Below are 10,290 nucleotides of genomic sequence, written 5' to 3' on the forward strand. Positions count from 1 at the left end.
GATGTCCCGCGACCATTTCACAGCCGCGGAGACCATCTTCTTCCGCAGCGTGGCGACGCGACCCCGGTGGATTCGCAGTCGGGACAGGATTCGCTCGTTCTCCTTGTCCCAGCTGCCGAGGGAACCAACGACGAGAGCGCCCAGGTGAACCTCCTGCTTAAACTGGAGGCGGCAGCGGAGTCTCGCGGCCAGATCGTCGTACTTGGCCATTTTGGCCGCCCTGGCTGCGTGCAACGCCTCCAGTCGGTTCTCGAACGGGACAGTGACATCGATGATGTGCACCGTCCCGCCGGGCACCTCAGTCACGACGAGATCAGGTCGCAGGCGAGAGTGGTCACCCTCCACCTTTTGGTCCACCCTGGCCTTCCACTTGGGAGGCAGTGCGTCCCGTAGGAGCGACAAGATCTCGTCGTGTCTCCGTTTCCACGCAGCAGAGTGGCTCGCACAGTGGTTGAGGACGTGCGGCAGGGTTTCATCCTCGGTGCGGCACCTCCTGCACTTCCTGCTGGCATTCAGCACACCTCTGCGTGCGCCGTTCAGCGGAAGTACGTTTAGGCGGGCTCGGTGGATGAAGCGCCAGTCGCAGAAACGGGTGAAGCGGCCAGTGGACAAGAAGTGGCTGCTGTCCCAGGAGTTGGTGACAGCTTCCATCGCCTTCCCCTGGTCCTTCTTCGCCACCAGCCTTCGCCGGTAGGCTTCCCCGATCGCCCTACGGATCAAGCCGCACGCTCTGTGGCGGGATGTCGAGGGGATGATGAGGGTCTCCGAGTGGGGCGTCGGATTGCTCAGCCGCAGGGAGATATCGTGGCGGAAGACGCTCCACTCCCATCGCAGCCCGCACAGCCTTTGAAGGTCCCGGGTGGCTCTCCTCGCGCGGGACCATAGGGATGCCGTGGCCCCGGCCGTGGACCCTGCCGTAATCTCAGCGTCCCCGGACAGGTATCCGCATAACACACTCTTCTCAGGCGGCGCTCCGATTTTCCCCAGTCTCTGGTGGACCGCCTCCTGTAGGGAGTACCAGGCTGTCTTGCGGACGAATGGGTCCTTGCACGTTAGCATGCGGAACGCCTGCGTCACGACAAGACAGTCCTTGAGTACTGGGAGTGGTGTGTAACCCCCGCCGCCAAGGTGTGAGGGGAGGTGGATTATTTCCCTGCTGGCCCTCTGTGGAAGGTATAGCCACTCCTTCACTGCCCCATAGACCACGGTGTCGGTGCGGGCAAGTGACTTTTTCGTGGTGGCCGTGACTCGCAGCGGGAAGTGGAGCCTCGGCAAAAGGAAAGTATGCAGAGCATCTATCTTCTGCCAAGGCGCCAGCTCGCTACTCCCCACCGAGTCGAGATCCTTCCGCAGTTTGGCCAGCAGGTCACCCAGTTGGTCTCCTGCCCTGAGACCAATAGGGGATCCCAGGTATTTGTAGGATTCCCCCTCCCCCAGCCGCTTCATGTCACCTCCCTGGATGGAGAAGGCCGTGTCTCTGACACCCTGGCGTCCACCCCTGAAGTCCAGGTGCAGGGAGGCGCATTTCTTGGCGTTGAAGCGGAGGCCACACCAGTCCGCTGACTGCTTGACTATGTGCAGCAGTGCCCTCAGCGATCCCGAGTCTCTGGCGACGAGCAGCAGATCATCGGCATATGCCAGCAGGCATACAGATGTGGGACCGAGGGGATAGGCGGCGAGGGCTCGCTGGGCGAGGACCGACCTGATCAGGGGTTCCAAGGCCAGGTTAAAAAGCAGGGGAGACAGAGGGTCTCCCTGCCGCACCCCACACCTAATTGGAAATGGCTCAGATTCGCCCCGCTCCACGACGACCGAAGCCGTTGCCCCAGTGTACAGGTCGGAGATGAGGTCCAGCAGCTGCTTTGGCATCCCCATTTCCGCGAGTACACGGATTATGTGGGGGTGGGGAATCGACCCGAAGGCATCCGCCAAGTCAAGCCACGCTAGTGCGATCTCAGTCCCCTTCCCCTTGGCAGTATCTATGGCTGCTTGAGCAATGAAGTTGTGCTCAAAGCAGCCCTCGGTGGCGGGAACGAAGCCTTTCTGGTAGGGGAAGGAAAGCCTCTTCCCCTTATAGGCCCAGGCCGAGATGCGGTCCGCCAGTATTCCCGTGAAGACTTTGGCAATGGTCGGACTGAGGGCAATTGGTCGCCAATTCCCGATGTCCCCCTTCTCCCCTCCCTTGTGAAGGAGGACGATCCTTGAATGCTTCCACGATGCCGGGACTCTTGTCACCTGGAAGCATCTGTTGAATATGGCGGCTAGCAGCATGCCATCCAAGGCGAAAGATTTATTCGCTTGAAGGGAATCCAGTCTGACTTGATGGAGTAAACTGAACAAGGCGGTTTTAAATAGACCTTATGTACAACGTGTGAAGTAAATACTATGTGAAATTAAAAATTTATTCCACTATTTTGGACAATTATATAATATAAATTGAATAAATTACTGTATAACGTGTTTAATTGTGTGTTACATTGCTTAATACGCCATTCCACACTTGAATTAACATTAAGAAAAGCACTTCTTGGAGACGAATTTTGCGAACGCCATCTAATAGCAATGCACGAACTTCCAAGAAATGACATTTTCGCGCACGGTTGATTTAATTGCAAATCTGATGGATGTGCAGATTTACACACTTATATTATCAACTGCACAAAGTCTGTACATATCTACGTACCGTAATGATTAACTAGTGTCCTACTCCAATAGCATTGTTTTATAACTTAAATCTCTTTAATAATTTCCTTCACGTTATGATCAATTTTAAGACTTCGGGTATAGCTACTAACTGGCAGCTTCATTATCATTCATAATTTGCTTGAGAGATATGCTTAATTTAGTTCCTTCGAACAATCTGCGTGCTTCGTTTAGAGTGAAACATTCCCGTCTTTTGCAATGGTGCATAATGTGAAAATTTCTTTTTATGATACATTAAAATGTTGTAAACAGTGTTTAATTGGTCTTAATTGATTGGGTTTAATGAGTCTTTTTACAGCTGAAGGAAAGGAAAATGTTTGCATATCCATGCTTTTTCATTCAAAAATTCTTTTCTCCTTTTAGCTCAACGTACTATTTACGATTACATTACGGCAATTTTTGTTTTGGTGCCATGTTGATTCCCTTGTTCTAATAACAGCGGAACGTGGATTAAGGAATGGATTCCACCAACCTGTTTTGAAAAGTAGCGCGTCTCTCAATTCTTTGCTTAGAGGTTGTATTATTTCTATTTTACCAGAAATTATGAAGGAAATAATATATTTCAATTGCATAAATAAACTTGTGGAGAAGAGAAAAAGAAGACCTTAAAAGGTAACTGTTTATTTCACATATCAGAAATGCCATTCATTTTCCTTAATATGTAATCGTAATCTAAATGTTGATTCGCAGTGTATCATTTCTACAGTAATTATTAAGAAGACCATTTCCCTGTTCGATAAGAACGCCTTTTTAACCAAAGTAATTTCATGGGTGAAAAATTGAAATGGGAATAAACTTTTTTTTAGAATGACCGTAAATTTTAGCAATTGGGAAACTTCTTTCCATGTAAATTATGCATGGACCATGAATTATGTTTTACAGGTAGTATGTTTATATTAATTTTTTTATTTTATTTTTAGCTAGGATTTAATTTATATTTTTCACGTTTTTACCATCTGCAAGTATTTGCTTTCTGTCTCCTCATAGATTACAAGGTCAGTCGTCATTTACATTGTTTACGATTTATAATTTTATCTTTTAACCGGTATCGTGAACTTACTTGAGGTACTCCCTTTGGACTTTCCAATCCATCCTTAATAGCGTAACTGTCATAAGCTGTCGGCCACTTGCGTTGAAACTACTCCTGGAAAACATTTCTTAATAGAGGAGCCATGGAATCTCACAGATCAAAGTTTATTGCAATCAGCTAAATTAACGAAATGCTTTTTCACACCAGCAAACTGCTCGTTTTTGAACCAACCCTTTTAAATGAGCCAAGTCACTTGATTCTATTTGGAAAGAACACAGTAAGACCGGGAAGACTATTGCCTGTGACACATTAATTCGAGATCTACGAAGAACCCAGCACTCTTGTAAGCCAAGTGTCTGGCCAGAGCCCTCACTGAATTAAATATGTTGAAACTTTCAAATTCAGTAATTTATTCATATATGTTTCGTGGAAGCACGAAATCAATCACAGTAACACCCAACTACAAGGATGTTTACAAATGTTCGGCTGCAGAAGCTGTGAGGAAGGAGGAAGAATCGGAAGAAGGGACTGAAGCCGCCCCTTAATCTGCCGGGAGAGGAGCTGGGCCAACCAAGGTGGACCTTCTGACCAGGGAGCCAATCCGATGATCAAAATGACCAGCTAGCATGCAACACACTCAGGTGAGTCACCAGGGCCATGCAATTATCGGTGAACTAATAGTCAAAAAGAGTCTATCGCAGTGATACCGTTTGTCAAAGGAAGTGAGCTGGTGTATGCAGTTTCACTAACGAAGGTCTCCGTAAATTCTCCAGAATATAAAGATGCAAAGGAGAAGGAAAGAATACGTCAGGCAAAGCCAGAAGGGACCAGAAAGATTTTTATAATCCGTTCTTTTGGAATCGGGCAGTATTCTGAAGCCAATAAAATAAAAGATGCTAAGTTATTTACTGTAAGTAAACATTATATGGTACACATAGTTATTTGAAATATTTGTTAGTTAGTTTTGGTGGAATACTATTTGGTAAAACCCAAATCATTTTCTTTTCGAGAGAGGTCCTTTATTTGTGAGGATACAGGGAGGATCATGAAATGATTATGGGGGGAGTGCTTATCTTATGGGTCCATACAATATGGGTAGGGAGAGTAAAAAAACAAATTAAAACTTAACGTAATGTACGAGCAATTTGAGAGATGAATGAAATTGAAATGGGAATGAGGAGAGGGAGAGTCTGATAAGGGGAGAAGTGCTGTGAAGGGAGGGATAGGGGACCAGTCACAGGCGAGATAAGGACAAGGTTATTAAAACTCTACTTTAAATAAAATAAGGATTCAAATTCGATTCTTTGAATAAATGGCGGAATGTGGGGAAATGAGAATGAGCGGAGCCTTAACCAGATGGGGTTACCTTGATATTAATACAATGTATTAATTTCTTATTTAATTAGTAGCCGCTGTCGAAAAAGTAATAACAAAATTACAATGTAGTTATACCTGAGCCTCTAAAATGGGAAAACACTTATGGCAAGTAGACAAGGTAACGGTACCAAGTAACCTGTACTGGTGCAACAATCCAAGGCACCAGTATCTCGAAAGGGAATCACAAGCATTCAGTGGATAGAGATGGGTTTAAAGGAGAGGCGTGAGGCTATGAAGGACCATGAAGGGTAGAAAGGGGGAAAAGGTTGGTGATTCAGAGGGCAGCTGGAGGGTTGGATGAACGGTATGCCCATGGAGGGGAGAGGATGTGGTAAAGGGAAATTTAATTGTATAGATTAAAATAGAGAAATGGGCAAAGTGGGCAGTCTTGACAAAAGCAGTATCAGGACTGCATAAAGGTAATGCAAAAATTTTTAGTGAAGTAATAACCCAGGAAAAGCGAGTAGCCCAAGATTTTATAATCCACACAATGTTTACTGTCTATCAGAGGATACAATACTGTGTTCTTCTGCAGGGAAACATTTGATAGTGATTTCAACAATTTCCGCAAAGTAAATAACTTATACTACCTTGATCAAAAATTTCCCGGAATTTATTCAGAAAATTAAAAATACAAGTTTATTCATCTAAATCTATATTGTCCCCTTCAAAGTAATCCCCATCGACTGCAACACACTTATGCCAGCGCTTGATCCAATCCTCGAAACATTTTTTATATTCAGTTTTCGGTATGTCCATCAGTGCTTCCTGCGATTTTTCCATTACTTCCTCTCGGCTGCTAAAACGCGTTCCCCGTAATGGTTTTTTAACTCGATTGAACAGAAAGAAGTCACAGGGAGCCAAATCAGGTGAATTCGGTGGCTGTTGGATGGTATTTGTTGCATTTTTCGTCAAAAAATTACGAATAATGATAGCACTGTGCGACGGTGCGTTATCATGGTGCAAAATCCACGAGTTTTCTGCCCACATTTCTGGTCTCTTTCGGCGAATTGCTTCACGCAAACGTCTCATAACGCCCAAATAATACTCTTTGTTTACTGTCTGGCCTTCTGGCAAAAATTCATGATGCACTACACCGTTGTAATCCATGAAAACCGTCAGCATTGCCTTCTTTTTTGACTGAAAACGACGTGGTTTTTTTGGTCTCGGCTCATTTGGTGAACGCCATTCACTTGCCTGATGTCTGGATTGCGTGTCGTACTCATAAACCCACGTCTCGTCTCCAGTAATGATCCTTTTGATGAATGTGGGATCGGATTCAGCCTCGCAAATCATGTCTTTTGCGACGTCAACACGGTCTCTTTTTTGCATGAAATTGAGGTCTTTTGGCACCAACTTTGCTGCTACACGACGGAAACCCAAATCATTAACCACAATGTCTTGGGCGGATCCATAGGCAATGTTCAAGTCCTCCGCTATTTCTCTGATGGTTAATTTGCGGTTATTGACCAACATTTCTTTTACTTTATCAATTTTTTCACCGACTTTCGATGTCGATGGTCTGCCACTGCGTTCATCATCTTCGATTGACTCACGACCACTTCTGAACCGCTCGTGCCACTGGTAAACGACCGTTTTTTTAGAGAATCGTTGCCGAAACACTTTTCCAACATTTCCAACGTCCGTGCGCCACTAAATCCGTTTTTTACGCAAAATTTAATACAAGTTCGTTGTTGCAAATTTAAATCAATTTCTGAAATTGTAAAAAATCGCCAACACACACAGGGATAGATGTACTCTTGGCTACGTAACTTTTGCAAATGTCAAGTTATGATACTAAGATTTAAAGGGAATATCAACAACAGATGTACCAAATTAACAAAAAAAACAGAACTCAAATCGGAACGATGGGAGCGCCACACGGTGGTTATTCCGGGAACTTTTTGATCAAGGTAGTATTACAAAAATATATATACATGTACACATAAATTTAATTTTTCCTTTTTTCATTTGAAAAATGTTTCCATTTAAAGTATAAATTCTCATATTACTGTTAATATTTTAATGAATTCCATAGAGATTGACAACAATGGCCTTGTTTATTTTGACAACGGTCCAGTTTGTGCTTAATCATTGATTATTAACAGTGTTACAGACCTTTCTGAGTGACAGTTTTTTCTTCTTTGGAGGAAAGTTCTAAATATACGATGGGTACGTTCTGTTTTGACATTTAGGGCAATAAAGGAGTGTTGCCTGCTAACTGTTAGATATTTTCCAAATGTTAATCTGGTGTTAAAAATATAGCATTCAGAATTAGATTTACGACAACATATTGCTACAATTAAAATTAATCTATTGCTACTACTGAATCTTAAAATTTGGCAGAAAACAAAAATATCTCTTTCTGTAGTTTTACAAAGGCAATAAATACGTAAATGCAGATCATGGAAGCACATTTCAGGAGAAAATGTCCCAAATAAGTTCCAGGCTCCATAATCATTGATCCAAAGCAAATAACATGGATGTTAGATCAGAGCCCAATAAAATGACTTGGGGTCAATGCAAATTTTCATCCGATGAGAAATCGGTAAAATAAATTCACTCTTTACCATAACTGTCATCTGTGCTCACCAATCCATTGGTACACTGATTTCCCTTTGACTTATTTCAGTTTTCTTCCCCCGCAGTTTTGAGGAAAATACTGAATGTATTCTGGAAATACGGTCTCACCCTTGCGGAGAGATAATTTGGTAAGTAAAACATTGCATTTCTTTTAATCAATATGATGTTTTTATTCGCTTCTTGGATGAAAAAACTAAATATAAATTAAATTAAAAATTATTATGCAAGTCCCCTTGGAGGCAAAAGCAATGGCTCATCGATTCCCAGAAGCTGTGGACAGAAATTTATATTGTCCTCATAGGGGGATGTCAATTCCAAGGGGCCCTCCTGGATATTGACACTCCTTCACTGCTTTTTATCCCACTCTCAAAATTGCTCTTCACTTTTCTTCCACACTCTTTGTTCTTTGATTTCATTTAACAGTTGTAGTTGTCTTCGCGTGTGAAGTCACTTGCCTTGATTAGCCATTATAAACTGTGATGAAATAAACTTCGGGAATATTTTTTCTATTCCTAGAGTACAGTTCAAGCAACTTTAATTTGAAATGTATTATGAAATTGAATCAACACGTAATTGGAAATGTATGAAATGCTTGAGGAATGATTGCCACCTAATGATGACTGAATTACATTCTGAAGGGGTGCTTGCTGGTAGTGAATGTACAAGGCTAAGTTTTCGCGTGAATTCATGGTCGACCAATAATCACCAAAATAATAAATCTACTAATTGCATTGCAAAAGCGTTTATTTGATTTCTTCTTTCTTGGACACATTTAACTCTTCCTTGGGAGCAATATTATTCTGGGTCACACATTGTCAATGGAGGGTACGATGTCTATAAGAGACCCGGGAACCTCTCAAACGAAAGGTACCCATCTGTCTGAATGACTGTGTCCCCCATTGGTAATTTAGCGATCCAGAACATTATTAGTTTTATTAAGTGCGCATATTAAGGGATTCTCTAAGAAAGTATCTTAAAACAATTTTCTCAAATTAACACAATGTGGACTTTATTAATATTTCAGATGCAGATATATGCAGAGAAAGAGCCATGCCCATTTTAGAGGATGCTATAGTGAGAGGTGTATGTATGTTGTTTTTCTTGCATCACCTTGACCAATAGGAAACAATAGAACAACTATTGCAAGTATGTTCACTCATAGAGTGACGCGGAGACAGAAAAAATAAAAGTTACTCCAGAAGTATGCCAACCCTCCCAAGCCAATTGACCAGTCATAATGAGCCTGGGCATTCACCGAATGGGGACGATGAAGTATTTCCATTTCAAACAATCCTCTAATGCGAATCGAGTTTACGCCATTTGTGGAAATTTAATGAGTTCTGAAGGGCTTATATTTGCTTGATGGTGTGTTCTGCTAGGAGTCTTAAAATATTTATTTGGTACTTTTGTCCATCCAAAACCTACCTTAAATTGTAGATTAAATAATGATAATATATTATCAACATACATTGCTCTCTAAAAATAAGCACTAGGGTGTATAGCACGGGGTGATTACACCTCAAACTACTCTTGTCACAAAATAATTTTCTCCCTCAGTGGGTTTTTAATATTGTAATTATGTTCTGTTGTAGTTCCAGAGAAAAAAAACATAGTAATTAAAATGGTTCGTATCAAAAGTGAATCTCACTGATGTTATCTCCTACTACAGTGCAATGGTGACATTGATATATTTCCAACATCTCAATGTATTATAAAGGCATGGGTGCCTACTTGCAGGCTGGCTATCAAGTAAGTATATTACAGCATTCTTTGTTAAATGGAATAATTTGTAATTAAATAGTGTATAAGATACCGTACAAAGTAATGGAAGTCTTTATTTAATGTTCTTGTTATGTAGTATTAAAGTAAGATTGTCAGGTTAAATGGAAAACATATTTCTTCAAAATATTTTCTATTATCGAATTGATCAATAGTTTTTTCGAACTTCAAGGACTTCTAAAAAATAAAATAGTGAATGGAGTAACAAAATCAAGTGGTAGGGAATTACTCGGGATAGGACATGAGCATTAATTTATATATTCTAACTAAGGTTATCTTTGCCATAATGGAGCATACATCTATTACAAAATGAGCTCGTAACTCTTTAATATTGAAGTTTTACAATAGCAATTTTAAGGTAACTGCACATTCGAGACACGGCGGGCTGATTCCACATCGCACTATTCTTGTTTGAAATGTGTTCCAGTTCAGAATTCACCCGAGTATTTAAGGAATAATGGCGGTAAATGAAAGGAAATAGAAAGTAATGCTTTAATCATGGTAAATATATCTTTCCTACTTTATTGACTTTCTCTGCATTCAATTTTTAGAAATGAGGAACACAGTCCAGGATTGGGATAACCGCAGCTCAACGAGGAAGAAGACATTATAAGATAACTGTTTAGATGAATATTGTAAATTGCATTGTTATCTCCTTAATAAGTAATCATATTCTAATAAGCAAAGCCCTTTATATCTTCTCTTCTGTAACAATGCAGTCTTAACTATCCTGTATAGTGTAGATGGTGTTACCTTGATATTAATTCAATGTATTCATTTCTTGTTTAATTAGTAGCTGCCATAGAAAAAGTAATTAC

The 10,290-nt window shown here is 41.6% G+C and overlaps 1 long non-coding RNA gene across 1 annotated transcript; it reads left to right on the forward strand.

The window, feature by feature from the left end:
* The first annotated feature begins 3,251 nt into the window (after positions 1 to 3,251).
* On the forward strand, positions 3,252 to 9,523 carry LOC139696391 (uncharacterized). The gene is made up of 3 exons (XR_011702614.1): positions 3,252 to 3,315; positions 7,743 to 7,821; positions 8,718 to 9,523. It is a non-coding gene; the product is annotated as an uncharacterized lncRNA (long non-coding RNA).
* The last annotated feature ends 767 nt before the right edge of the window (positions 9,524 to 10,290 follow it).

The sequence above is a fragment of the Hetaerina americana genome, unplaced genomic scaffold (assembly GCF_022747635.1).
Source record: "Hetaerina americana unplaced genomic scaffold, ioHetAmer1.1.p SCAF_7, whole genome shotgun sequence".
NCBI lineage: Eukaryota > Metazoa > Arthropoda > Insecta > Odonata > Calopterygidae > Hetaerina > Hetaerina americana.